Source organism: Lutra lutra, chromosome 6 (assembly GCF_902655055.1).
Source record: "Lutra lutra chromosome 6, mLutLut1.2, whole genome shotgun sequence".
NCBI lineage: Eukaryota > Metazoa > Chordata > Mammalia > Carnivora > Mustelidae > Lutra > Lutra lutra.
In genome coordinates, this window is record NC_062283.1 from 27348329 (window position 1) to 27354734 (window position 6406).

Below are 6406 nucleotides of genomic sequence, written 5' to 3' on the forward strand. Positions count from 1 at the left end.
CCTGTGCTTTCTTGTCCCAGATGTGGAGTCAGCCATTGGAAGGGAATGAGATAATTCAAGTGTTGAAATAATGTAAAGTCTGAAGAAACTTCTTTTCTTTAGTCTTTCCATACTTTGTCCCTGTTCTCCCTTTGTGCCCCTGGCTTTTTTTGTGGTCTTATTAACTCTTATCCAAAAGTTCATTCTGTAATTTGATAAGCAGTGTTAGCAACAGTCACATTACCTGGTGGCTTTTTATGTTCCAGCAATACTATTACTTCTGTTCAAGTCAGCACCAGGTAAGCCAGTTCCCTAATATCACAATTCTTACAAATCAGGTAGTGAAAGGTATCTTTAGAGATGCCTCTAAGGAGGTGTCCCCTAGTCAGGAAGACATTAGAAGGACGATGTATTTATGTTCTGTAATTATGAATCTGTGAAACTTCTGTTCTAAGGGCCTACGGGAAGTGTTAGGAATTTTATCTCCTTACTTCACCTGATTCTCTTTGTTGAACTATACACCTAAGGGTCTTTCTAAAACTCATTACGCACTTCACAAAGATATCAGATACTTGTCTATATTCTACCATTTTGACATTCTTTTTTCCACCCCAGCCATTTTATTGTTTCTTGAAACCTTGGCTACACTAATTTAAAATATTTGTCTTTAAATAGTTCTGTGTAAAAAATTTTAAAGGGCATTTGAGGGCCTGCCTTTTGTTCTGATCTCTGACTTAAGGCATGGCCTGAAAGCCTGTGGAAGTCCATTGTACCTGCCGACACAATGAACAGGTGGCTACGTCCACTCTTCTGTTTGGCTAGTTGCACATCCAGCGATATAACCACACAAATCCATATTTGGCAACATCAACAGCTGATAGCAAATGTTGACATTTGGATCATCATTTTCATAAATTTAGTCTAGATGTTGTAGCTATTATCAAAGGAGTTATTTTATCTCCACCATGATTCCTCCTCAGAACAAAAACTTTCTGATCATATTCAGAAATTTTTTATTCTAGCATTAGTAAAGGTAGCCTGTTATAACAAACTGATTAATTTTAGTACTTCTGCTCTCTGCATTATATGTGAATTTTATGAAGCACTTTAGAATTGTCTTAGAATGTGGATGGTTGGAGTGCGTTGGACTAGTAGAATGAGTAGATAATTCCAAATTATTACTTTAACCTGGAAAATAGTGACAAATGTTATGCTTTCCCAGTTATATATAACATGTATCACAATAGAAAGCTGAGGTTCAGATGATTTCCAAATGTTATATTTGGACTTCTTAACAAATTTTAAGTCACCATCAAAAACGCTTTGATATTTTGGACACTGGTTAACAGAATCAAAGGTGTTAAAATAAAACTAAGGCATTAAAGGCATTAAAGTAAAACTAAGGACAGATAAGTTGTCTTAAAAAAAAAAAAAAACAAACCCTCGGGGCACCTGGGTGGCTCAGTGGGTTAAAGCCTCTGCCTTTGGCTCAGGTCATGATCTCAGGGTCCTGGGATCGAGCCCCACATCAGGCTCACTGCTCCGCGGGGAGCCTGCTTCCTTCTCTCTCTCTGCCTGCCTCTCTGCCTACCTGTGATCTCTGTCTGTCAAATGAATAAATAAAATCTTTAAACAACAACAACAAAAAACAAACAAACAAACCCTGGAAGCTACTTTATACTGGAGATACCTAAATACTCTGTGTGTGTGTGTGTGTGTGTGTGTGTGTGTGTACATGGTCTCCTTTTTTACTGAAAATCATTATTTAATTAAAATTATTACTGCTTGTTGTTACCTCTCCTGCAGGATTATATAATGTGCCCCTATCCCAACACACCGAGATTCTAATTGCCAATACTTCTAAGCTCTGGTGCTTAGATGGGTTAGGATAGCTCTCTGGAATTGCCTTATATCCAACAGACATTTGGATGACTTTAAAAAGAGCAAAAGAGATTACAAAAAAGCCAGGGATAAATAGGAGATCAGAAGACTTAACACAGAAAGGTTAGGAAGATGTTAAGAGAATTTCTTTTCTATTTTTCTATTCACTTCCAATGCCCACATTCCCCAACCTGCCTTCCTGGTTTTTTTGTTTGTGTTTTTTCATTTCTTTGCCTCTCTTTGTGTTTCTGCATGTGGGGTGGTATGGGAGTAAGTTAGGGTTCCTAGTTGCTGACTTATAGGAAGAAGTGAAAAGTATGTATTTCAAATATTCTCTTCTTTATGCCTTACCATTACAACATTATAAATTTGTTTCTGGCATGATAGTCTCTAAAAACCAAAAACCAGTATGTTTATAGTTTCATTAAAAGCAATACCATTCATATGCTTTTACTGTGGCTAGGATTGAAAGGGAAAATTTTGAGAACTGTTAGTTTAGAACTAAGCCTTTGTTGCTTATTGTCCTCCTTAAGGTTTTAAATATGCACAAATGGTCATTGGCTCTTGTAACTTCCCAATCAGAATACCTTTAAAGATATATCTCTTTGTGCTCACTTGGCTTTGCTAGCCCTTAATCAGCTACACCTGCATCCCCCTGTCTTCTGCTCTGGGCTCTCCTAACCCAACCTGAGCTTCACACCTAAGCCTGCTTGAAGGCCATGTGCATCTTCATTTCCACCAAGTCTGAAGCCACTTTAGAAAGCACCACAGACAGTGTACTCAAAAATTGTGCTAAGTGAATGGAATAGGCAAATGAATTTACTCATTCTAATAGAAGATGCACACCTATAGAATGTTGTGAGAAAGCTAAATCATAGAACAATTCTTTCTTTTTCATTTCCTCTAATACGTCATCAGCCAAGGTCAGCAATGCCATCTCTGTCTGTGTCTCTCCCCCAGTACTAGGAGAGAACCTCAGAGATAAACAGTTTAGTAAATACTTATTGAATTAATTATATGCAACTTCCTTAACCATCTTGTTTTACTAAGCAGCAAAAGCCACCCCCCCAAAAAACACTTTAGTACAGCTTAATTATAAGCCATTTTAATAACTATTGAACATCACAGTGGAAAACTTTTGAGTATGGGTTTTTAAAACAACAACGTCTTGAACATTTCCTGGGAGTCTCCATTAGAAGGGAAACTGACAGGCCTGAGAGGGACTCAGAGACCTGACACATCCTCTGCTCCAGAGCTGAGGAAACCCAGCCCAGGTGAAGGATTACTGAAGGCCCTGGAGTACCATGTGATCCACATTACTGGCCAGGACTTTTCTCTTTCTGCCTCAGTTTATCATTTATCAGCAAGGTAATTAATGTGGTAAACTCTATATTGTATAAACAGTCCAACTGTAATACAGTTTGAATCCAAAACTCAGTCTGGGCTAAGTTTTAAGTGATTGGAACAGTAGACATCCACAAAGCAGTTTGTGTCTCTAAGAGTAAGTTAAATGTGGTGTTAATTAAGTCCTTATATTGTATGAGATACTTACTTGGGATATGGATTTTCTTTTGTATCAGTTTACTTCAATTTTGTGATAATGTCCAGTACTATAAAAATGTTTGAGTGACAACCAAAGTAAATTCATAAATATGATATATTTGAAAACCCATTTTTTATTTTTGTAACTGCTGTCATTTCTGATTGCAAATGGTGTGACAGTCTATGATTATAGTAACAAGAACTTGAAGAATTATATGTAGAATGCATATCACTTTTAGCAAATTTTTGTATTGAAGGAGCATAATAATGGGTTTTATGAAATCACAAAAAGCCGCCTTCAGGGAGTTTAAATATGGTGGCTATGAATAAGATTTATATTCTTGTACTCTATAGTACAAGTTAGGTTCTATTAATGAAAAGAAAAATTGGTGTATATTCTTGGACTTTTTTCTCTTTTTTTGATTTTGTGCTATGGCTTTTTCTCTGCTAAGGAAAATGTATAACAACCCCCCCCCACCTTTTTTTTTTAACTAGAGCAAGTGCTACTTTTGGGCATGTGTGCCCATATCCTACAAGACTATACTTAAATTAATGTTGACAATAAGGTGCTTTTGGTGGGGCACACAGTCTTTCACCATTGAAAAACTGGCAGTCCCCACTAAAGATAAATTTGCATTTCTGCAATGACCCAGTTCTGTTACCTAAGAGAAATGAGTGTTTATGCCTACCAAAGACAACAACAATATCCATAGCAGCTCTATAAAATAGCTAAAAATTAGGACGCCTGGGTGGCTCAGTCGGTTAAGCATCTGCCTTCACTCAGGTCATGATCCCACGATCCTGGGATCAAGTCCTGCATCCGTCTCCTTGCTCAGCAGGGAGCCTGCTTCTTCCTCTACATCCTGCTCTCCCTGGTTGTGCTTTCTCTCTCTCTGTCTGACAAATAAATAAAATCTTTTGAAAATTTTTTAAAAATAAAATAGCTAAAAATTGGAAACATTTCAGATGTCTATCAGCAGTTAGAGTGGATACATAAATCATGATGTGGTCATACAGTGAGATTTGTATAGTAGTGAGAATGACCAGACTCTCCTATATGCAACAACATTAATTCTATATATACTATTGAGGGAAGGAAGCCAGATGCACAAGAATACTGTCTGCTTCTGTATGAGTCCATTATTTCATTTATATGAAAACCAAGAGACGGATCAATAGAGAGAGAGAGATTGGAATAATGATTATCTTTTAGACAGGGATATTGCCTGGTAAGGACTACCAAGAGAGCCTGCTGTGAGGCTGGATATAAATATCCTCTCTCCGGGCACTTGGGTGGCTCAGTGGGTTAAAGCCTCTGCCTTCAGCTGAGGTCATGATCCCAGGGTTCTGGGATCGAGCCCCGCATCGAGCTCTCTGCTCAGCAGGGAGCCTGCTTACCTTCCTCTCTCTCTCTGCCTGCCTTTCTGCCTTGTGATCTCTGTCTATCATATAAATAAATACAATCTTTTTAAAATAAATAAATAAATAAATGTCCTCTCTCTTGATCTGGGTGGTGGTTATATGTGTATATACAAACGTAAAAAATCATCAGAATATACATTTAGAATTTATGTATTTACTATAAATTATACTTAATTTTCCCTTCATTTTGTTTTTACTATAGCATGTTTGCTTAATTTACAATCAGCAGAAAATAAGCTGGGTCTTGTTTTGATACTAACATTGATGTTTTAAAGGTTCTACACAATATTTGTTTGAAAGAACATATTAAAAATTCCTTTTTAGAAGCTAGAAAATACAAAGTTTAACCCCACAATTTTCCTCTTTGATAGAATTGAAAACTTTTGCTACAATTTTAAATGGACTTTTCATTGTTTAAACTACATCTAAGAAAATCTAAAAAATTTTAAAAATGTGCAAACAAATGATTGCATAGCAGAACATGAACATTAACTGCAAACAGTAAAAAAATGAAAATTAGAAATACTTTCAAATATACAAAGGTTCCAGAATAAATCCTTTAAACACATTCCACAAACATTATTTCAGAACTATCTTTTGTTCTTTATAGGCAAGACCTATATTACTAAAACCAAAATTGAAATAAAAGCAGTTCTCTACAAGGAATTGTTTCCTTACAATATTTCTTACTTATATCTTCCATAAGTTTTTAAAATTTTTAAATTTTTAAAGATGCTAGCTTTTATTCTGAAGTGAGATTGGACATGTTGCTTTTATTGCCTCCCCAAATGATCTCTCAGAGAAATGCTAGAAATTATAAATGGTTGAAGTATTATTGTTTTTTGTTTTTTGTTTTTTGTTTTTTTTTGTCAGGGACTGCCAGGTACTACATTGATAATTAAACTCAGAGAATTGACTCTTACTTAAAATTAATTCTTTTTCCAAAATACTTTAAATTTCATGGCACCATAGAATCACCTGGAATGGGAGTATTAATCTTTTAGCTTGCCTCACATGAAATAAACAGGTGTGAAGAACAAGGTGTGAAGAACTCCTTCATAGAGTGGTAGGCAAATTTTGATACAAATGTACAGACTGAGTGCTATAAACATCAAAATTCACTTCTTTCACACTATGCATAAACTTAAATCAACTTTGAAACAATTTACTTACTAAGCAGTATGACCCAACAATAGTCCTTAAGTTTGGAATAACTGTAGGAGAGCATTTTTTTCCCCTTAAAATTTTTTCTGCTATCATTGACCTATTCAGATTTTAAGGTGAGTTCTTCCAATGATTATATGTTCCAAATCTTCATAGAAACCAGAAAAAAACAGTGAAAGTTCCCTGTTTCTGTAAAAAATTCAGTCTTCTCCAAAATCCTATTTAACCCAGTTGACACCATTTCACAAGACAGTTAACAAAAAACTGTTCCATGCTTCATCATAAATTAACTATCATCAGGGACCTAGACATCTTAACAAGACAGAAAAGTCCACCCCAAACTTAAGTGTTCTGATCAGTCAGTTGTTATACTGTAGCTACACCTTTACTTTTTTTCATTCTATCTTATTAGCAAGCT

General features: G+C 35.7%; 1 protein-coding gene across 3 annotated transcripts in view; it reads left to right on the plus strand.

Annotated features, from left to right (window-relative positions):
* EXOC2 (exocyst complex component 2) overlaps window positions 1-6406 on the plus strand; it is a 269449-nt gene that overhangs the window by 222755 nt on the left and 40288 nt on the right. The gene's annotated exons all lie outside the window — the stretch shown is intronic.